General features: G+C 32.8%; 1 pseudogene; it reads right to left on the bottom strand.

Annotated features, from left to right (window-relative positions):
- Positions 1–1,136: 1,136 nt before the first annotated feature.
- Positions 1,137–23,231, bottom strand: LOC100723279 (cell cycle control protein 50A-like; annotated as a pseudogene).
- Between the last annotated feature and the right edge of the window lie 1,259 nt (positions 23,232–24,490).

Genomic DNA, 24,490 nt, shown 5'->3' with positions numbered 1-24,490 from the left:
TTTTCATGTATGTGGAAATATAAATTTACATTTATTTCAAGAATAAGTTCCATAGCAAATAATTACAGTATTTATTCAATAAGGAATATTAAAATAATCCCCATTAGCAAATATCTTTAACTATATACATTATAACTAATTACATACATATTCCAAAATCTCTAGAAAAAGAATAATTATAGAACAGCTTAAAGAATGTCTTGGAAAACTAACCAAAACACTTGAAAAACGAACTAACAAGAATGTATATACACATTCATATGTGACCTGGGTGCAAAAATTGAAGGAAATACAGAGGAAATTAAAGTTTCAAACTTTTCTGAAATATATAATATAATATAATATAATATAATATAATATAATATAAACACGTACCTGCCAAATAAGGATAGCCTGAGGTATTTCCAATGCTAAAGTAAGTTTCTGGATGTTAAATACCACAAGAATGACAGCAGACTCCTGTGGGCACTGACCTCTACTTTACAGTGGAGGCAGAGGATTAAGGTCTACTAAGGAGTTTGCATCCCACCTTACTCTTTTCCCTTATAAAACATAAGCTTCAAAGGATCGACCACATGCAAAATATTTCAACTGAGCTGGTCCTCCTGCGGGCAATGTTTTAACAAGTGAAAAGAGGAAATGTCAATTCTCCTGTCCAGTACATACCCTCCCTTTTTAGACATGAGCACTACTGTCCATGCTGGACAAGATAAGCGTGCTCTTTGAAATCAAATCTGAGCTTGACCAACACCTAGAATGACAAACTCAGTACATGAAGTAGCTAAAATAAACAAAGACAGTACTTTAAACCTTTATACATGACACATGAAAATGAAGATATTTTATTAAACTGAGTTTTTCATTTTTCTGTAACTATGAATCTGAAAGGTTAGCAAGTGATTGCACTCGCATCCTATAATGTCCTTCCATCACACAATAGGCACAGATGTACAGTATCATCTGTCAACATACTATTGACATAACATCAACATGTAAGCAGTAAACACATTTCACATGAAAGTTCTATATGTATCACGTGGCTTGTCCCAATAGGAAGTGAACATTAAAATGTAAGTTTAACACTTATAATGTTGATACAATCAATAAATCAAATACTTATATCCATCGTATAGAAGTCATCCATAGCAAAGAAGCAAAGGACAAAGACCGTTCTTTTTTAAAGTTTTAAAACCACAAAATACCATGGTGTCAGCAGTGTTACTATTGTTTCTATGTTTATGATTAATGAGTTGCAGAGCGATTTCCAGAAGAAAAGAGATTGATCCAACGGTGATGTAAGCAATCCCCAAAAATGGATTTTTTCCTCCCATCCATGAAACAGTCCTCAACAGCATCCGTTTTCATCCATCAGAAGAATATACAGAGTAATTGTATGTGATTCAAATAGTACTGCTCAGCTGATAACGTTGGATATAAATTATTTGTCCATTCCATCAGATGATACAACTTTCAAAACGTAGGCAGGGCTGCAGTGCGCATCCAAACAATCAAATCCTCATTTATGAAGCCATCGTTATCTTCATCTGAATCCAGCATGTACACTGGATTAGGCCAGTTTGCTGGCTTCATTGTGCCTTTAAATGGTTCTTCCAGAGTTCCTTCTCCAGGAGGATTTCTGAATTTCACATGTTTATCTGTCCACAAAGCAATACTTTTCCTTGCAAAAGAATGGGTTTAGGTATAGGATCAGATTCATTGGAGACCAGAAACAATTCCAATGTATCATTAAATACGTTGTTGGCAATAGCTCCACAAGGGGCAATTGGTAAGTTTTCATTTCTTCGATAACGCTAATATTCCTTAATGGGATTATGCAAAGCACTAGGATCTCCATTTAGCTATCATCCCGAGATTTCCCCTCGACGATAATTTTGATAAAAATTAGATAGGCCGTAATACACAAACATATTGTCCTCAAATGCCTTTTCCAAAGTGAAGTTAATGGTGCAAATGCAAAGTGTCACATTTGGGGACAACCACTTATTGCAGGGACTGGAAGGCTCTGTTCCTGTGTAATCAATCTCTATCTCGTGGATGTTGTTGGAGGTGACGAAGATGAAGATGAGGCCAAGGATGAAGAACAGCAGTACAGTGCCCGTCCTGAGAATGGGCTGCCAGGAGTGCAGTTGTTGCTGCTTGAAGGCCTCCTTGTCTTAGGGGTGCCCCCCCAGGGCGCACAGGGGCCGCCATCCACCTGTGGAGTTGCAGTTCATCGCATTGGCCCCCAAGGCTCTTCAAGCTCAAGTGTTCTGTCCAGGGAATCCTCTCCCCCGACCCTGAAAAGACTTAGGCAGGGAACCCTATTCTTTTACTTTTCAAAACATCAACAAAACATTTTATCTGAGTGTGTATGTGCTTATATAATTAAATGTTACATTTATCCCTGGAATGTGAGGGTTTAAATAATTTACTTTATCTTGGTAGGAAGTTTCTTAACACTTATTTCTAAAGAGAAATGTCTACATAATTATTAAAATGTTATACTAGATATTGCTTTTGGGGCAAACATTATCTTCTATGATATTTTACAGCAATTTCAGGGGTACTTTTTAAATAACTTTTTGCTTATTTTTATCTCCAAAATATTAGTTTATATCATTAAATTGTAGCAATCTCTACAAGCTTCATTAAGGGGCAGTATAGAATAGTTCTCTCCTTAGCTGCAGAGGATAGTTCCAAGACATCCTCAGAGGCTTTCTGAAACCATGAATAGTTTACACACCAGAATTAATTAATTATTCCATGTTTTATGCTCAAGTGCTTTCTGTGCAACACTATTCTAGTACTTTAGGATCATACTAAAGTAAAATTAGAATTAATTTGAACACACGCATCTTTGTACCATTACAGTTAGTTTGGTAAGTGAGACTCCTGCTAAGAACAGGAATGTAGTGTATTCTGTGTGGATACACTGGATAAAGGGATGGTCCACTTCCTGGAAAGGAAGGAGTGGGGTGGTCTGAGATTTCATCATGCTACTCAGAATGAAGCTCAATTCAACACTTACAAATTATTTATGGAATTTTCAATTTAATTATTTAGGGCCATGGTTGATTGCAGGTAACGTATACTACCAAAAGTGCAACCAAGGAAGAAGGAACTATTCATTATGTATTAGTACAGTTCATTGTGTTTGTTGGGCAATTGGGACAATACAGGAATACCATGACAGAAAATAAATGGGACATATCTGCAACTGAAAATCAAGAGATAGATATAATTCTACTGAAAATTAAATACTTGACTTAAATATTAGAAAAATAAAATATTTTTCACTTGAGTGATACAACAATTAAGTAAAGCAAGAAAATGAACTAAAGTTTTATTATAAGCTTTATGGTACTATTTACTTTTTAAAATAAGGTGCATATAATATTGTAATGAGGTATGTTCACAACCTTACTGTGTATATATTCTTCCATTCAGTCTGTATTGTTTTCAATTTGAGAACTGTGCTTCTTATGCACCAGAAGGTTCAGTGAAGTGTTTTCTTATAAAGGAAAATCATATTTATATCAGTTGGAAGATTATGAGAAAGCAGACGGATAAAGATCTAGAAGAGACATACAGAACAGTCTAATGAAGCTTAGCATAGTTGTATCCGCCTATAATCCCAACATGCTGGGAGGCCGAGACAGGAGGATTGAAAAGTTTGAGTCCTAACTGATCAATATAAGCAAGACTCTTGTAACTTAGTGTGAAGGCCTAAATAGTACAAAAATGAAGTAACAAACACAGAATACTAAGCACACCAGTATCTTTCCTCTCAAATTGATTGTATAAGAATCAGACCAGGTAATTAACCTAATAGGGAAGACTTCATAGGAGATTAGAACCAGAACTCTGACAATTGTAGTGCGTATTTTCTAGAGAGGTCATCTGGAAAAGGTAGTCTTAGTAATACAGTGTAGCAACTGTGGCAATTGTGGGTAGTTACCATGAACTCTATATCAGAAAAAGGAAATATTTACTTTACTAATTTTCATGTCTACTTCTTCATTCTTTAAGTTCATGGTTAGTAGTGACCCAAACCTAACAAAATCTTCCCTAACACAGTTTATGGTATGTGCAAATGAGAAAATTAATTGAACATGAGTCAAAGACAAAATTCATAGGAGTTTGTTTTGTGCTTTATTTTGAATGGCACTTTTTTGTGAAGCAATTTTCTATGTAAAAATTAATTTCTTTGTCATGTTTGCACAATTTTGTTGTGTGCCAGGAAAGCAGGTGCTGGTGGTCAAATGTTCTGACTACAGTTAGCTTCCATGACTTCCAGATCTCAGCCCTATAGGATATTGTATATGTAAATGTGATGATTAACTCAATTTTTCTTCACCTTAATTTTATTGTTATAAAATGGGCAATACATGGAATACTTCATAATAAAAGCAAATTGAATATCTACATGTATATATATATATATATATATATATATATATATATATCTAGCACAAAATAAACCATTTGCATATACTAGATATAATGATTGTATTTCTGTGTCATTACACATACATTTCCAATAAGTGGAATTAAGTTTTTTATAAATATCCTGTCAAAATCATTTCTTTCTATTTCAAGCATCTAGCAGCTAGCTAATGAAAATAAAAGAAAATAATTGAAGAAAGTGAATTTTTAGATTGATACTTTTGAATTTTCTCTGTCTTTTTTTCATTTTGATACTACCTTTTTCTAAAATCAATTTGCAAAAATTGTGCAGAGCACAGTATACACTTTAAGCTGTTTTTATTTTATGTGCATTTTCACCACACTGCAACTAAATATACCTTTTTTTTTTAATATTCCAAAACTGCTAAGGAGATTTTACTTACACACAGTTTCTTTAACTTTGTGTTTCTTTGATTTTCATACTGTTAACTAATTTGTCTATGTTTTTTCCTCTGTCAGGAATGTTTCAGTATGCACCAACCTGCATCTCTTGGTCTAAGGAACATAATTTTGAAATGAGGACAGGAAGATCAAATCAAATCTAAAGCACACTTCCTAGCACATTTTCTCCTAGGAAGACAATACAAGCTCCCACAGACTTTTGCAAGATTCTAGAAATTCTTTAGCTGCTCAAAGAAAATTGTGCAAACAGATTAATAGACGCATTCATTATGTGTTAGATGGCTGTTTTGTATTGACAGATTTTATTCAAATCTGCTATGATTGATAGTATCAAGTCTGAGAGGATAGGCAACTACACTGAAGATGACAAGATTTACTAGGATACCCCCTCTGGTTTGATTATTACCTGCTTTTGAAGTTTTACGCTGTCTACAATGTTTTATTTTTATTAATATTTTATGTACTTCTATATTCAATTATACTATGCCTGATGATATACACAATTCTATTGAAGATAATAAGAGACAGCACAGTAACAATTGTAGATTACCTTGTACTGTGGTTTTATATGACTTCTTCTTTTGATGTTTTTATAGGAATTTGTTTTCTTTTGTTTTGCTTTGTTTTGTTTTTCCTTCTAAGACAGAGAGGATAGAAATACATGTAGAGACTCATGCATACGTAGAACCTATAAATAATTTATGAGAACTGATCATATAATTCATGATGAAATGAACAACTACTTTAAAGAAAAAGAAACACTACAGTACCCAATGCTGATTCCATAGCATCATGATGTAAAATTCAGCAATACTATTATTTTTTGTTCAGAGTGATTTTAGCCCATTTGGTTTCATTTAATTTCAAAATACATGAAGGTATGGACAGCTATTTTGAAAAGAATGAGAGACACCATGACAGCCATCGTTGACTTCCCTATTGTCTGATCTTGAAGACGTAAAACTCCATCCTCATCTTGTTCAGATCAGTTCTATTCTATGCTGTTTCATGTGAATTCTCTGTATGTGAAGATATGGACAACTATTTGGAATAAAGCAAGAGACAATACATTAGATAGTGAAGATCTCTGATTGTCTTGCTTTGAAATTTATGTCTCTTGCATTGCTTTTTATATTGTTTTGTTGTGTTGAATTTTACCCTCTTTAAAGTAAAAAACATTAAAACAGTCCTGATAGCATTAAAGAAAATTGTCTGCATATACTACTTTCTATATCTAAGAAATAATAGCAAGATTTATTGAATCATTTTCAGTTTTGGATATATATATATATATATATATATATATATATATATATATATTTACTTATTTTAGTTATCTATATTTTCCAGTTTTGAAAAAGGCTAAGAAGGTTCTGTAATACCTTATGGTTTCAGATCTTTTTTTGTCTGTTAGGTTGCATGATACATGTTATGGTTTATATCTAGAATGCCATGCAGAAGTCTCATTTTTTCAGAATTAGGAATTTTGAAAAGTGACTGGATCATGGAAGGCCTATAATCACCAGTGGATTAATTCACTGTTGTCATCTTTGCTAAACATATTGTATAAAAAGACTACATCTTCTTTATGCATTCTTTGGGTGATGGTCATGTGAATTGTTTCCAAGATCTAGCTATTACAAATTGTACCGCTATAAACATGGGTGCACATATATCACTTTGGTATGAAATTTTTAATTGTCTAGGAAGTTACTCAGAAGGGGAATAGCTAAGCCAAAAGAGACCTCCAATCCTAGTTTTATTGAGGAAAGTCCACATTGATTTGCACAGTAGTTGCATCATTCTACAGTTCCACCAACAGCGGAGATATTGTTATTGTTTGATTTCTTGACAATGGCCATTCTTTCCAGAATGAGATGGGAGCTCAGAGTTGCTTTAATTTGCTTCTCCCAAATGATCAGCAGTGTTGAACCTTTTTTATATGTTTATTTACAGTTTGCATTTCTTCATCTGATAAGAGCATATGCATCTCAAATGTCCATTTTTGGATTGGGTCTTTAATTTTGAGAGGTCTGATTTTTTAGTTTTTTATATGCTCTCAATAGAAAGTTTTTCTCCTAGGAGCACATGGAAAATGTATTTTCACACTAATAGGCTATCTCTTCATTCTGTTGATGATTTCTCTAGCTATGCAAAAGATTTTTAATAAGATGAGATTCCACCAGCTGATTGTTTGTGATAGTTCCTGTGCAATCAGGCTTTATTCATAAATAATATGCCTGTACCATTGTTTTCAAGAACTTTACTTAGTCTAGTTTCCAGTAGATTTACTAGTTTCCAGTAGATTTACTGTTTATGTTTTAATATTTAGATGTTTAATCCATTTCCAATTTAGTTTAATAAATGGTGAAAGATAATGATCCAATTTTACTCTTCAGCATGTACTGAGCCAGTTTTTCCAGCTCCATTATTAAAAAGGCAATCTTTCCTCCAATGAATGTGTTTAACACCTCAGTGAAAGGTAAAGTGTGTCTGGAGTTGTTTTGCATCTTCTAATCTGTTACATTGATCTTCAGGTCTCTGTTTTGCCACTACCATGCTGTTTTTATTACAGTATGTTTGTGTTATAATTTCTATTCAGGGATTGTGGGACCCCCCTGTCTTGCTTTTGTTGACCAGGTTTGCATTTGCTATTCTAGGTCTCTTCTGGTTCCAGATGAATTTTGGATTGTTTCTCCAATCTAAATATAATAAGTCAAGAATTATCTGAAAGTGAAAGAATGAGGTTAAGAAAGAACTTTAAATGATGGCTAGAATTATTAATTATTTTCTGAGAAAAAGAAACATGGGAAACAATGCTAAATAAAGGCAAAATTGGTCAAAGAAAATATATGATTATGCACCTGTCTAAAATGTATAATTCTTGAGCAAAAATATTTTACTAAATATCAATATTATAATACTTATGTTCAGGTAGAAAAATATGTAAATGTCAAATTTATAGATTAAGAAATGGTTTATTTTTTAGAAGATAAGCTAAAAGGGATTTCAACAGAATATTCACATATGCAAGTATATCAGGATAAATTACACATACTACATGAGCCAAACAATCAAGTTTCACAAAATGAAAACTTAGGCTAGATAACTTTGCTTTTAAAATTTGGAAATAAAACATCTTAAATCAATACTAAGATATAAGAATATCTTTTTGTGTATATGTAACAAACAACTAAAAACTAAAATTGAGTTGTTAATCAATCCTTTGTGTTTCAAAAAATATGAGTAGATGTCATATGATGTCATATGATTTCACTAAAATTGCAATGAAGGATATGCTGAACTGCTATATTTTCAATCGGGGTCAGTCAGTGATCTCATGTACACATGGTTGTAGTATTAGGACGAACATTTAGGAAATGGGTCTCATGTGAAGTGGGGCACATCTGGAGAAGGAATTAAGGTAAATCTCAAAAGAGCTGCTATGAGAGCCACAAGCTTGGCCCTTCCTTTCTCTGGTTCAAACTGTGTTCCCTTTGCACATCTTCCCAAGCTACTGTGATACAAGTGCACAAAATCCCCACTGCAAGAGTCACGTCCTTGAATCTCCAGAAATGTGAGCTACGTAAATCTTTTAATTTTCTAATTTAGCTTCTCTCAAGTATTTTCATAATGGTGCTGAAATGCTGGTTAATAATTAACAGATGCATTAAACTACATTCTATGTTCTGTTGCACTTCAGTGTCCTTCACTGAAAAATTAATTTGTAAAGTTTTATAAGACACTGAATTCTTTTCTAGGTTTGAAAGCACATGCAAGTTGTGATATAGAAAATAGCAAGTTCCCATTTTTTCTAGCTTTTGCCATCATAGACATTTGTTAAATCTAGCCAGTGAAAGCAATGAATGGATAAAATAGATAAGAAATGTGACTCTGAGTAATCAAAACTTTAAATGAAATAACTCAGGTAAAATATCTTTTGACTACCTGTAGGTCTCTCTTCTCATATTTGAAAGTGGCTAGAATCTGTCTGGAATCTTTATTGAGCATGAAAGCTTTGATTTTAGTATTGATCCTTTGCCCTGAGGAGGGGCCTGTTTCTCCTTTTTTCCTTTGACTTTTATGGTTATTTCAGATTTATCTAAGAACTGATCATCATGTGTATAGTATCATATCTCTTCCTCAGCAACCACTGAAATATACAAATTCTTCAGTGTATTTTTGACAAAGGAAGCTTTGTAATTAGCTTCAACTTCCCAATGAAACAAACAAACAAAAAATGAGTATAAAAAGTCGAGTTTATTTCTCAGCTTTTACAGTATACATAATGGGTCAGTGTGATGCTCTGAGGGAAGTTTAGACTATTCAATTCTTTTAGAAATATTTTTGGATAGAGAAATACAGTTAAAACAGACTTGGTACCAACCAGTTTCCAAATATACTGTCTTTTCTGTATTTCCTTTAAATTCTGGTAATAGCAATTAACATGAAACATCAGTAATGAGAAATTTTAAGTAAACATTATTTTCACACTAACATTTTATTTTATTTTTATTTAATCTTACTGTTTTTTATTTTAAAGGTAAAAACAAAAAATCAATAAGCAAACAAATGAACACATGATAACAAAATAAAATAACAATAGCAACAACAACGAAAAAACAATAGTGACAGGATTTTAAAACAAGATGATAGGAATTCAACAATGGTTATTTTAATTGCATATTTTTAACTTAAAAATAGATACTCAAATTATCAAATACAAGTATGCAAGATTGATCAAATGATTATTCCCTTTAAGCAATATTTTTCCCTTTTACTATATCTATTGTGAGTTTTGGATCTTATTTACGCTTTCAGGTTCTTACACTGGTGAGACAGTACATTGTTTACAAATGCAAGCCTGATTTACTTCACTTATGTTGATGGGCATCTGGGTTGTTCCAAGATCTGGCTATTACAAATTGTGCAACTATAAACATGAGAGCACATATGTCTCTGTGGCATGATGTTTTTAATTCTTCTGGGAAAATATTGAGAAGGAAAATAGTTGAGTCAAATGGAACTTTTTTGAGAAATCTCCATATATATTTCCACAGTGACTGTAGAAGTTTACATTCCCACCAACCATAGAGAATTGTTCCTTTTTTCCCACAGCCATGCTACAATTCGTTATTGGTTCATTTCCTTGATGTTAGCAATTCTGTCTGGAGTGAGATGATACCTGAGTGTTGTTTTAAGTTGCATTTCTTGAATGACCAGTGATGTTGAACATTTTTTCATATATTTATTTTCCATTTGTTTACCTTCATTTTATAATTGTATATTCATCCCAGATGCCTATTTGAACTGAATCTTTAAATCTGGGGGCCTGATATTTTTTCAATTATTTATATGTTTTAGGGAAATGTCCTTGTCTGAGGGGACAGTGGACAAAAATCTTTTCCCAGTCTGTGAGTTTTCTTTTGTTACTGTTGATGATTTCTTTCAACATACATTAGGTTTTAATAAGATGAGATCCCAGTTGTTGATTCTTTGAAGTATTTCCTGTGCAGTTTGGTTTTTCCTCATGAACTTTGGCATACCCTATGTCTTCAAAATTTTTACCTAATTTATCTTGCAATAGGTTTAATATTTCTCTTTTAATACTTAGAACTTTGATCCATTTTGACTTTATTTTAGTTCATGGTGGTAGGCATGGATCCAGTTTAAATCTTTGTCACGTAGAAACAAGTTTCTGTGACATCACTCACTAAAGAGGCTCAATTTCTTCCAGTGAAAATGATTGACTTTTTGTCAAAGATAAGATGGCCTAGGGCTGGGGATTTAGCTCAATAGCGTAAGCACTTGCTTGGCAAGCCCAAGGTCATGAGTTTGATCCCTGGTACCACACACACACACACACACACACAAAATAAGATGGCACCGTGAGTTTGTGGTAACATCCTGATTTTATTGTGCCAGTTTTGTAGTATAATTTCAAATCTGGGATTCTGATGCTTTCTGACTTGTCTTTGCTGGTGAGGATTGCCTTTGCTATTTTGGTTTCTTGTGGTTCCACGTGAACTTTAGAAATGTTTGCTCTAGATCTGTGTATGCTAATGGTATTTTGATAGGGACTGCATTAAATATATATAATTGTGTTGGAAGTATGGACATTTTCACAATGTTGGCTCATCCTATTCATGAGTAAGAATACCTTTCCATTTTCTGAATTTATCTTCAATGTATTTTTTCAGAGTAATGTAATTTTCAATATATAAATCTTTTACTTCCTTTGTTAAATTGATTCCTAAGTATTTCATTTTTTTATCTTATTGTGAAGAGTGTGGTTTTCCTAATTTCTCTCTCAGAGAGTTTGTTATTTGTGTACAGGAATATTATTGATTTTTGAGTATTTACTTTCTAACCAGCTATGCTGCTAATTTTGCTTTAAGTCTAGAGGTCTGTTTGGTGCACTTTTGGGTCTTCTATGTAGAGTATCATGTTATCTGCAAATAATGACTTGTTAACTTTTTCCTTTCCTACCTTTTTTTCTCTTCTTTTTCTAATTGCTTGGGCTAATGTTTCCAAAACCATATTGAATATGAATGGTGATAGTGGACAACCCTGTCTTGTTTCTGAAATTAAAAATTTTATTGTTGGCCCTTTTAGTATGATGTTAGCTATTGGTCTGTTATATATGACTTTTATCATATTGAGGAAAAGACCATCTATTCTGGATTTCTCTATGGATTTTACCATGAATAAGTGTTGGGCTTTTATCAAAAGCTTTTTCTGCATCTATTGAGGCGTTCATGCAATTTTTGTCTTTCACTCTGTTGATATGGTGTATTAGATTTATTGATTTTCATAGGTTGAACCATCTCTTGAGTAACTGGGATGAATCCCACTTAGTTGGCGTGTATAATTGTCTTGATGACTTGCTTTATTCTGTTTGCTAGCATTTCACTGAGGATTTTTGCATCTATATTCAATAGAGAGAATTGTTGTAGTTCACTTTTTTCTCTGGTTTTGGTATCGGGGTAATATTTGGCTCCAAGAATGAATTATGAAGAATTGGAACCTTTCATTAAAGAGTTTGAAGAGTACTGATATTAAATCATCTCTGAATTTCTTGTACAATTCAGCTGTGAATCGGTCAGGATATGAGATTTTCTTCCTAGATAGTTTTTAAATTATGCTTCCAATTTCTTTATCTGATTTTGGGTTATTCAAAACTTTATACTTTCTTGATCCAGCTTTGGTAATTCATATGTTTCTAGAAATCTGTGCATTTCTTGTGTGCTTTTGATTCTAAGAGAGTAAAAGTTTTCAAATGAGATATTAATGATCTTCTGTATGTAGTGACATTATTTATCACTTTCAATCATTCTTGGTTTGAAGTTCATATTGTCAGAAAACAGAATAGCTATCCCTGTTTTTTTCTGAGTTACTGTTGCAGGGAGTATTGTTTTCCCTTCTTGGAATTTCAGTCTATGATTTTCCCTTTTAATTAAATGTATACAGCATATTCTTGGATTTTATTTCTTGATCTTTAATTGTGTATACAGCATATTCTTGGATTTTATTTCTTGATCCACTATGCCAGTCTGTTTCTTTTGATTGGTAAATTGAGGCTATTTACAGTAATGGTTATAACTGATATGTATTGGTTTATCTTTGTCATGCTGTGTTTCTGCTATTTGTTCCACACTTTTTCCCTCTGTTTAATTATTTGCCCTGCTTGTTGGTTTCTTTTTGTAATTGTTCTTGGAATTGTGGTCATTTTTATCCTTTTGTAGTATATCTTTCAGTACCTTGTAGGGTTGGTTGAATGGTCGTGTATTTCTCCTGTTGTTTTTGTATTGGAACTATCTAATATCTCCATTGATTTTGAAAGATAATTTTCAAGGTATATCTATCTGTTTTCAAAGTTGTTCTCTTTCAGTATTCAGAATGCTTCACTCCATGCTTTTCTTGACTGATGGTTTGTGTTGAGAAGTTTGCCATGATTCTGATGGGCTCACAACCACTTCAGCCCATTTCCAATACTTTATGCATCTACTTCTCTGCAGGACTCAAGCAAGGATCAGCTACCCCTGGTTTTCTTTCAAACAGAAAACTCAGAAGAAGGAATGGAGATATAAACTCTACATCTCATCAGAAGGTGATCATGTGGATTAGCTGGATTTAACACATTTTTGTCCTAAAATATAAAAGGCAACATTGACTTTTCCTGCTGAATTTGGTCAGTTACTTTTGCCAATATAGTGAGGACTGAAACATGGAATCCATACAGTCTTACGAGGAATTATAAGAAACTTCTATGAGTTACATGACAAGTGTGCCTCCTTTTGGTCCCAGGATACATAAGCCTCCAGATTTATGTTGATGGAAAACACAAAATCATCCAGTAGGTCGTTCAGAGAGATGGTAAGTGAAGTGTGCTCTCATTCCCATCTTCATAGGGTGATATAGTCCTCCTCTTGAAAATATGATACCATGTGAGTATCATATGTAATTTCATAAGTACATTGGGATCTGAAAGATGGCAACTCAGTTCTTTCTAGGCACTGATAGTCAGCTGCACATTTTGAAAGGGAAACCAATATTCTGTAAGGCCAACTTCCTCAGGGTACTACTCTATGTGATAAGTCCAAGAGTCTGTTTCTTCTGGTGAAGTCAGTCTCTTGCTAGACGCTGGGGTGAGTAGAAATCTACGAGCACTTCTAATGGTTCTTTTGAAGTACTACTAACGCAAAAGACAAACTTATGCTAGGAACAACTACGTGCCAGTTAAAACAAATCACTAGCTTTTGGTGCATGTGCTTCATGGGTACATCATGGAACTTCTAAGATGGCTGATGACAAGAGCTGGTTGATTTAATTTTTTGTATTTATTGCTTAATTGTGGTGCATATATTCTTGAAACATTATTCAGAAATACTAAAATTTTTATGCATTTTACTTACTCCTACATGTTGATCCATATGATTACACAAATCACCTTGTCTCTAATCTTCAAAACTTTTCTTTACAAACTCTTGGCCTGAATGACAGACACAAGCCACTACCCAAGATCAAACCTTATAATTACAAATCTGCTTGAATTGTGTCTGCTGTCATATTTACAGGTTAGCCAGTCTGATCCATAAATACTAATTTGTGGTTAATTTCTTCTCTTGGAAACTACCAAAGGAAACCTTTGACCACCACACTTGTAGTTTGCAGTTGTTATATATATCACTGCTGCTCTGTAGGGCATCAATAATATTAAAAGTCATTTAGCATATTCTAATTGTTCTTGTGTGTGTTTCCCTCTTCCTCCTCCCATTCATACATCTCTGTTTTCCTTCCACTGTTGATATTATGCAGATAACAATGTTCCTTCTGTGAGAGCATGCTCTCACACTGGGGAATATATTATCAATTGGGCTACCACCTTTGCTCCTAGGATACCTGCTCCTACCTCACCAGCAAGGGTCCTTATTGCAATCCAGACATACCATGAAGTCTTAAACTCCATTCAACCTCTCTTATCTCAAATGATCCTTGGAACTTCTTCAGAGTTTTATAATTTGTAAAACAGATTTGAAAGATTAAAAAATATATCTTAACAGTTTATATATGTGCTGTTCCTAAAAACAAAAACACAAGTTCGAGTAGGTGAAGCTATCAGACCAATGAAATAGATTTGACAAGACCTCTGCTAGAAAAGAGGAGAGATGTGCCATGGACTTATAAACACATTCTACTTATGTAGCCAAGTCTGCATTCTATTTAAATAGCCAGATTCCTTTGTCTCAGTCTTGTTTAGCCACTACCTAAAGCTACTCTTCCAAAAGAATAACCTCAGCTCAAAAGTAGAGGCAAAATAAGAGGTAATATATAGATGCTATTACATTGTCACATTTCTCTCAATTATTCATAGCTACTTGAAGAATTTGAACAATGATTTTTGTGTGTGTGTCAGCTACAAGTAATTTGTGAAAGTTAGTATAATAGGATGTGGAGTAGCCAGGGAAGTTTAACAAAATGGATGACAACTTTGAAATCCATATGCATATGTTTAGAATAAAATTAATTTATTATTCATCAAGCCAGAAAATAAGTCTTGCTTGACACTTTTATTCAAAACTCAGTATTTATTTAATCTATGAATGCTTTTAACAAATTAGATGTTGTCAAGATGAGGAAATTATAACTGTTACTTATTTTTGTTTTTCCTTTGAATAAATTTAACTTTTCAGTTGCAATATATAATAACATATTGTGGTTTTAGAAAATAAAACAAAACAATATGATCTCAAAATTATTAAATTTTCTAATAATTTATTGAAATGTATTATAGAGCCATCTATATTTTCAAAAAATGTTGAAATAATAAGTGTTATAAAAATAAATGGATGCTTTTATTTTTTAATTTCTATTGAATTTATATGTCTATTTTCTTTTTCTGCTATTATTTTATTGTTGTTGACCTTGGAATTGCCACTATTTCATGTAGCTTTACCATTTAATTGTATATTTTAATACATATGATTTAGTGAATATTAGTTTACTAATATTGTATTGTAATCCCTTAGTAAAATGTTTTGAGATAAATTACACATCATTGCCAGGGGTGGTGGCACACACTTGTAATCCCAGCATGAGAGAGTCCCAAGCAGGAGGATCACTGCTGAGTTTTCCACTAACCTAGGCTACAAAATAAGCAAGTTCAAGATCAGTCTAGACTACATAGAGGGATGCTGACTCAAAAACAAAAATAAAACTTAGTTTCCACATTTTTAAAACACAGGAAATAAAACTTCCTGTTAGTATTAAGGAGCTCTAAACTGAGATCATTATATCTATACAGTATTCTTAAAGGACTTCTGTTCTCCACTTGGTTTTTTCTCCTGGTAAAAGTGACTGTTCTCAAATCTCTCAGTGTCTATTTTGGAGAATGAAGTGAATTATTTTTAGGAGACTCTATGAAGTCATTTTTCACTTGTTTTCTGCCCCACACATATGTCACATAGGATATAACATTAAGGAAAAAATTTAAAGACAGTGTAACATTTCTTGACTTAACATCACATTTTATGCATACTATTTTGATACTGTCTCTAAATAATCAAATGATGAACCTCTCCACTTCCATGCATCAGGTACAGTATTTAGATACCCACTACAAGTGATATTTGATTTTATCTATCATTCTTTGTTTTGGTATCAGGAGGAATTGAACTCAGGACCTTGCGTTTGCCAGGCAACACAACATATATACATATATATATAACTGAAATATATGTAACTCTGAGTTATTTCCCCAGCCTTATCTATGATAATATTTTGTCACAAATATATTTTAACGTATTGATAGCATATCACTAAGATTTTGAAGGTATCTTTAAAGGAAAAGTGTTTACTTGGCTTTTTGAAGGCAACATATATGATAAAATGTCAAGTTAGACAAGAAACTCTAGAAGTCTTCAAGATAGATATATGACAGAAATTGCAACACAAACTTATATTGGATTTATTTTCAAGCTGTTTAAAACATATCTTGAGCTACTGAAATAGATTCTGATTGTTTGTTAATACAGTGCAACACATGACAATTCTTGAGCTTAATAAAACCTTGCTAAGAAATTCAGAACTTTGAATTGTAGTTGTATGTCTTTATTTCAAAATTTCATTTATTTTCTTGATTCAGTTTATTTATATCACATATTGGCCAAATTTTATCAAAAACTTTTGTTTTAACATTTATAATTTAATATGGAAATGGCATAGGATAATATGATATTTATTCACCATTTGTTATAGTTAATTAATATATTATCTAGAAAAGTGAAACAGAAAGTTTCCAGTTATTTCAGAGACTAACTTATTCACTTATTTAGAAATATGGCAACTATATTACTTAAAGTCCTCAGTCAAGTGTTTAGATCACAGTGATGAATATGACCAATCTCTACCTTGGAAATATTGGTAATCTGTTAGGAAAATCAGGTATGTACCTAGGGATAAGCAAACATATACTTTAGGTTTTAAAGATATATGTATCTGGCACTGAATTATGATTCTATCATTTATTTGCTCTATGAATTTGAAGGTGTTTATTAAACTCTCTGAGCTTCAATTTATAATATGAAATATTGATGTAATTAAATTTGCTGTATTTTTGGAACCACCATACACATAAATGAACTTATTTATATTAAATGGTCAGTACTTACCAGGCAGAATTGAAACCTCTCAGCAAGTCTATTCATTTCTGTAAGTTACGATATGATCTAATGTGTACTTTTTCTAACTGTGAACTCTGCAAATCGCTGTAGGAGCACACAAAATGAAGTAAGTGAATCACTCCCTAGAGTGATCGAGAGGTCTTCACAGTGAAGATGAAATTTAACTCTGAAAACAGGAAAAAGAGTTGAACAGACTTGACATGTAAAATACCATGAATAAAAACAAGGGCAGGAGACAAAAAAAACTGTGAAGAAACAATGCAGTTTGAATTGGTGAGCAGACAATAATAAGACAGAAAAGGCTCAGTTATTGGATTGGTAACCTTCGCAGTCGCTTAGAGTCTCTGAGTGAATCAGTATGAAACTGCCTTCCTACTAAATTTCCAATAGGAAAGTAAAGTTTGCTCACTATAGCTATGACCACCATCCATTTCTGCAGCTGCAAGTTTAGCACTCTGGCTGGCATTTATCCTTTGTGCTCTTCTACCAGCCAAGTCTCTTAAGTATTTCCCACATGACCTCATTCTTTATGCACTTATTTCCATGCTAGCATTTCTTTATTCCTTCTAAATACCACTTACATATATACCAATTGCCTTATATCCTCTAACTTACCACTCAAGTCTGAAAAACATAGACCTTTTGGGCTCTGGATATTCTCCAGTCTAGCACTTTTAATTACATTTGAAATCAACAATGCATTTTATGCCTGAGCCCTTTCTTGATCTTCTGATGTTATACTTTATACTAAACCTGAATATTTTAAGTTCATTGATTTGGGTGATAAATATGCAATGCCATGTATTTAAAAGTAAATATTGATTAGTACTGGAAATCTAAAGAATTAGAATCATTAACATATTATCATTAATAATTTAGTTAAATTCCAAGTATTTTGATATGCTCTCTTGACATAACCTACAGAAAAATGCATAACAAAATGTATGGCAAGTTACAATTTTGCTTTGGTAACTTTAATTTCTTTTACATCATACTTTTATGAATCAAGTTATTAGGTGATACATATATGTATGGTCTTATTTTCCATTCAGTGAATCTTTGTAGATAGATTTCCCCATGAGTAAGTATATAGATTCCAAACCACTTTATCATCTACACAGTTTCTCATTCTCTTTATATATTATAGTGTTTTACACTTTTGTATAAATTGATTTTACATTGATTTTAACGTCCAAAATTGCATAACTATCACTCCCTAATATCTTAGTAAACACTTGTATTTTTACATATAACACTGATCAGTTTTGTCAAATTCAGATAATTATCACTATAACATATGACTCAGAGATTTTATGTAATTCTGAATATTTTAAGGCTCAGGTATTCATTTTAACTTTTTAAAATCAAAAAACAAAATGATTGAGTTGTCTTCCAAGAAGATTAACAAAGCAGTGAAATCATAAACTTATAAAATACAACAAACTATTAGAGGAATGTGAAATTCTACCAAATATACATCTGAAATTAGAAAGTAAGAATATATTTAAGTAAAATCTCATAGAACTAGTCCAGTTAGTTCCAATCTAAAGTATCTAATAGGTAATCATTCATATGTAATCAGTGAATTATTATTGTACCATAACCCAGATTGTTTAAAACCTTGGTTTTCAGTAGTGGCATGCTTAGCTGATACAATTCTAGAATTAGCCAGCCCAAAGATATTACAGTTAATAAAATATATAATCAGTGTTCAATATTACTTCTACCATTTTGCTCAAACATTAATATTGTTTTGATCTTTAAGGCATATCTCACTGGGAACATATATATTAGTATACTTGGTATATTTATATTTTTGAATTTTTAAAAATTTACTGTAAGTAGAAAAAATATGTATACTGGGCTGGTGATATAACTCAGCAGTACAGTGCTACCAGGCAAAAGCAATAATCTTAAATTTTGATTCTTGGTATCCAAAATATATACTGTAATTTATAACATAATGTTTTGAAATACATATGCAGGGCATGATTAAAAAACATATTGAATATTTACATTTTTATTAATTATTACAGTAAAATACATACTGCCTCTACTCCCTTTTAAAACATTCCCCATCACCTCCAATGCATTTGTCTCATTTTTCCTAAACCTCTAAAGCAGTTCTAGAAGTTCTCTTTCGTGAGCCATTGCATGGTTGTGGCTGGCTCCATGTTCTTTATCTTTATCATCACTTTGACTTTGAAGTGGCACCAGCTGTGGCAAATTAGGAGGACTTACTATTCTACATTCAGGAAAAAAATGCCAAAATTATCACAGAAACGTAAACACCAAACTATTGAAAAGTCTGCAGACTACTTGAAGTCTGCAGAATCAATATTCCTTGGTCTTTCATGATACATGTTCTAATTTATTTATTTATTTATTTTTGTTTCAGCAGCACTGGAGATTGAATCCAGGGCCTCAGCCACTCTAGGCAAGCATTCTACCATGCACTACACACCAAGTCCCTTAATGGTAAAGGCATTCATTGAGATTAGAATTTTCCTTAGCCTTTTAATCAGATTTGATTAGTGCATGCTTTCGGTACATAAAGCTTACATTCCTCTGTTGGAGTTGGCACATAGACACAATATATTTTAATTCTCCTTTTTAATCCCTTTTCTTTGCTTCTCTTTTCCTTTCCTCCATCTCTTGATATTTTTCCAATTGTAAAGAACTATCATTGCAATTTATTTATGATGTGTATTTCTCATGTAATGGAAACCATGTTATATTTAAGCTTGTGTGTCTGATTTATTCAACTCAAGAACATAATATTCAAGAACATAATAGAGTTCATTTATCTGTCTTTGTGACAGGGTAGTACTGTGTTGTATGTAAATACCACATTTTCTTATTCATTCATCTGTTGAATTTATAGGCTGCTTCCAACATTTAGCTGTTATAAAACGTGCTGCTATAAACAAGACCAGCAATGTTGAGCACTGCTTTTTTTATTTATTTATAATTGCATTTCTTCCAAGACATGTCTTCATTTCACTTTCCTATTTTTTATTTGGATTTTTTGCTTTCAGAGGAGTCTAAACTCATGTGCAATGCAATGTGATGCCCTAACATCTTTCAGGAATAGACCTAGAAGGTGAACACTGGATCAGTGCAATGTCTAGTTTCTTAGGACTCTCCACACTAATTTTCATAGTGGTTGTGCCAGTTCACATTCCCACCAACAGTGTGAAAGGGTTCCTTTCTTCCCCACAGCCTCCTAGGACTTGTTGAACTCATTCTTTTGGATGAAAAGTTTATATCCTTTGACTTGTTCCTTCCAACTGAAAGAATTTTATTTTTTTTCCTTTTCCTATGTGACACACTAGATAAAAGTTAGATATGTTTACTTACTTTCAAATGTCTGTTTTTTTAAATTTTTATTTTCTTTCTTTTCTAATGTGTTTAGTTTAAGTGAAAGATTTTGCTGTATTTTTAACAGAAATTATTTTATTATTTTGAAGAACATATCTCTTGGGCTTAGAAAAAATATGTTCTTAACTTTTTCATTCTTGTTTTTCTATTGAAAAAGAGAACAAGAAATTATAAAGTTTTTTCTTCCTATTACATATATATATATATATATATATATATATATATATTAACTATATTTTCAGCTATTTTTCAGACATAAGACCAATGCTCTGAAATGGTTTTTACTTTTTTCTTTAATTTCTATAAATTCTGAGAAGTAAACATACATAATGTGGCTGTGAAATAGGACTGTTGAATCGTAGTCATTTTGTCTTCTGTAGGTGATTTTGCAAACCAAGAACACAAGCCACTCTATATAAGCACAGCAAATTTCGCTGGGATCATTGAACACTCAGCCTGCTCTTGTCTTTGTACCTCCCTTTATTCCATTGTTATGCATAAAGAGGTCCTTCTCTCTCTGATCTTGACTTAATTATTGCATCCAAATTTTTGTCAAAGCCTTCATTCTTTAAGCTATTCAACGTGCTTTGCTTGTTTAGACAAAAACATAAATGAGATGTTTTCTGATTTTAGAGCAGTTTTTTATACTGTGAAACATTTTTTCCTCCAACTGAAAATGAGCCAATAAACCAAACAAAAGGAGAATATTTTCATTATTCAAATCTCTAAAATGATTATGGCCATTCATCTTATTTTCTTTGTTATTATGCATTTCTCATGCTTTTCCTGTAAGGTTGTGGTTAATAATGTGCATTCTAATTGCCTGTAACCTCCACTCATGCGACTTTGGCATCTAACTTGTATTTGCACGTTGTCGCTCTGCTTCACACAGGCGATTTTTGCAGACTGCATTTGTTCAGATGCTGTGACCACATCTCCAGGTTTGTCACATCTTTCCTTTTACAAAAATTATGTTTAGCATTATGTACCCAGTCTTGTTTTCTATTGATAAGGTAAGCATTCTTACTTGTTCCTTTGATATATTTTGTCTCTTTATTTAGTATTTATCTAGGAAGAACAGAATTATTTGTATTGAGTATAATGTTTCTTTAATTATAGAAAAATCAGAACTGCATTTTCAACTTTATGTAAAACTTTATCTTGTTTTTCATAGAAGCAGATTGGTAATTTATTTATTGGTGTATTATGAGCTGAATAAATATTGTCATATGAATTAGTGAATAAAGTTACTGAGCATCTATTATACATAAAAACAAGTGAAAGAGAAACCACACATGTATTACCTACATAAATTTTATAATCCATAACATTATTGGTGCTAACTTGTATCTATTCGCTTTTCCTAATTTTTACTTGAATAGAACACCGAGTTTTATCCAGTAGTTTTAATTAGAGAATGGAAAACTGTGATTTGTGGACCAACACAGCCCTCATTTGATTTTGTAAATAAAATTTAATTGAAAAAAAGCTAAAATCATTTTATTTCTGTATGTTTATCATGATTTCATTCCATACAGACAGAATTTAGTAGCTGTGACACAACACGTGTGATTTCAAATATTTACTCTTTGGTTCTTTAGAGAAAGTACTTTATTATTTCTTTTATGATGGCAATTTTTGGTGATTATTTATTTTATAATACTGTTATAACAAGAGAAAGTTTATTTTCTTACACTTTTTAGCCTAATACCAAAATAAAAAAACACCCATGAAAATTGTGTCTGTTAATGGGTTATCATATAATATAAAAAGTTTAAATCAGTTCAAAATTCTGTCTTTTTCAACATTCTCATTTCATTTTGATAACAGTTTCTATGTGCTATTTTTTTCTTGCAGCCTAAAGAATCTTATCTTGTTCTCAAATATTTCTTGAACGTGAATAATCCAAATATTTGTTTAAATATTATCCCCTAATTCCCATAAAGTTTCACAATTTTTATCTTTGCGAATAGTGTATTTTCAAGTAGCTTTACTCAAGCTCACATTTTTTTTTATTTTTAATTGATTCTGCAACTGGTATATTCTATTGAATTTTTAATTTTCCTGAGAATATTTTCTATCTGAAGGACATGTCTGACTTTACAAAATTTCTTTCATGCCTTTCTCTGAGTATTGAAACATTTCCTTGTATTTTCTAACTCATGATGTTTTAATTTATATAAAGTTTTCTCATTTTGAGCACCTTATTTTGAGTTATATATGAAATCTCTTAATATTTACTGGACTACAATATTGTCTGCATATTGAAGGATAAGGTTTTCTTTTTCTTTTCTTAATCTGTCTCTATTTTTAGAATTTCTCTATATCCAGAAATTCAGAGCAAGGTGTCTATTTTCCCTGCACTTATACTTACTTCCACTATTTCTGCAATGAATGGTACTCAAAATGAGGTTTGCTGTGGGCCTCGTATTGGTACATTGTCACTAGTTAAATACTAAAGTCAATTCAAGTTTAAGTTAATCCTAAATAACTCTTGATGTATTGTTCAGAAAAAATAAATGAGAAAAGTCCCTACAAACCTCTCTTTGGTACCAAGGTAGACCTAGACACTTCATTCATAGCTATTGGTGTTTAATCATGCACTGTGGAATTTTACCTGTCTCTGGATAGAGTCACTGCCGGCAGCCCAATCCCAGGTCCATATGACACTCCTGCAATCACCAGTGCCAGAGCTGTATCAGAAGCCTGAGTGTGATCAAACATAGTGCTTTCTATTGCTGAGATGAACTTGATGGACAGGGTTCCTGCATCTCTTCTGGAGCTGTTCCAAGTCCTCATCTCCAGGATGGCCTGGCGATATGGCCATTAGGATCTGCCCAGTGTTTGCACTAGCCCATGACTAAGCTCCAAAGTAAAGTCTTACTACCGTGTCCTACCCTCAGTAAATGTGATCTCTTATTATATTCAATTGCTGCAGCTGAAATAGTGTTGGTGAAGGCAGGTTTTTGGCCAGTTGGGTTAACACCAAGCTGAGTCACATCTAAGTCTCACAGACACAAGGACCTGCACAGTTTCAGGCATCAGAAACTCAATGTCACAGTTGGCATTGTTGTAGGCTGTCCAAGTATAGCCCTGCTGCCAGGGTTGTTCTGGGGCTCCAGAACCATTAGCCTGGAAATTGCTGTGGCATCCAAAATTGAGAGAGAGGTAGAGGAGAGTATTCCTTCAACAGAAAAGCTTTAATTAAGATGGATAATACCTTCATAGCATGACTCCAGGCTCCCTTCACAGACTCATGAGGAGGGAGAGTATGCCCCAGGCCTGCTCCAAGACTGGAAATGCTTCAGGTTAAAAATTCATGGTTCGTCACAGGCCTTGCTCGGATGCCAGGAAAATTCTGAATCTCTGGTTGTATGCTCTATAGTGAGAACAAGACTTCTTGTAAGCTAATTAAAATAAATAAGGCTCAGTGATACAGGTGCTGGTTTACATTATGAGAATCCTAGATCTCGATTAATAACAAAACTCTTTCGAGATTTCTGCTCTGAGCCACAAAGGATGATATCTTGCTCTCCACTGAATTGCTTGATCTTAAGATAGGGTGGTGGAGGGAGTCAGTCTCCAGGGGTAACTAACTATTCTAAGGGTTCAGTCTTTAAATACTGACTTTGCTGTATGTGTTATGGGGTTTTGCTGGGCACTGGTTTATATAATGACTGTAACTTGTTTTAGGTCTAATTCCTTCTCTCTACAAACCCAGAGGTATGTCTCTCCATGTTGGGCTTCTTGTGGTAGAAAGTTAGGGAAGGGATAGCATACTCGCCTCCTTCTTTTTTGTATTCTCCATTTTATTTTATTTTTTTTTTTTCATTTTGTTGTACTAAAATCAGGCACTATCATTCACCTGACTTCTTGTTAGTTCTTGTGAAGGCAGTTTGGTACATGAATTAGTATTCAGCTTGGTTTTCCAACAGGGAAAGAAATACCATAGTTTCTTATTCAGAGCCATTATATTCTGCTTTCTGAGATACTGTTTTTTTTGTTTTTTGTTTTTTTTTTTTTCCCCCTTTTTGAGAAAGGGTCTCGCTATGCAGTTC

Source organism: Cavia porcellus, unplaced genomic scaffold, assembly GCF_034190915.1.
Source record: "Cavia porcellus strain 051 isolate PalLab524CR breed Dunkin Hartley unplaced genomic scaffold, mCavPor4.1 scaffold_9, whole genome shotgun sequence".
Lineage (NCBI taxonomy): Eukaryota > Metazoa > Chordata > Mammalia > Rodentia > Caviidae > Cavia > Cavia porcellus.
The sequence above is the reverse complement of the archived record's forward strand: the minus strand, read 5'-3'. Positions and strand labels throughout refer to the sequence as shown.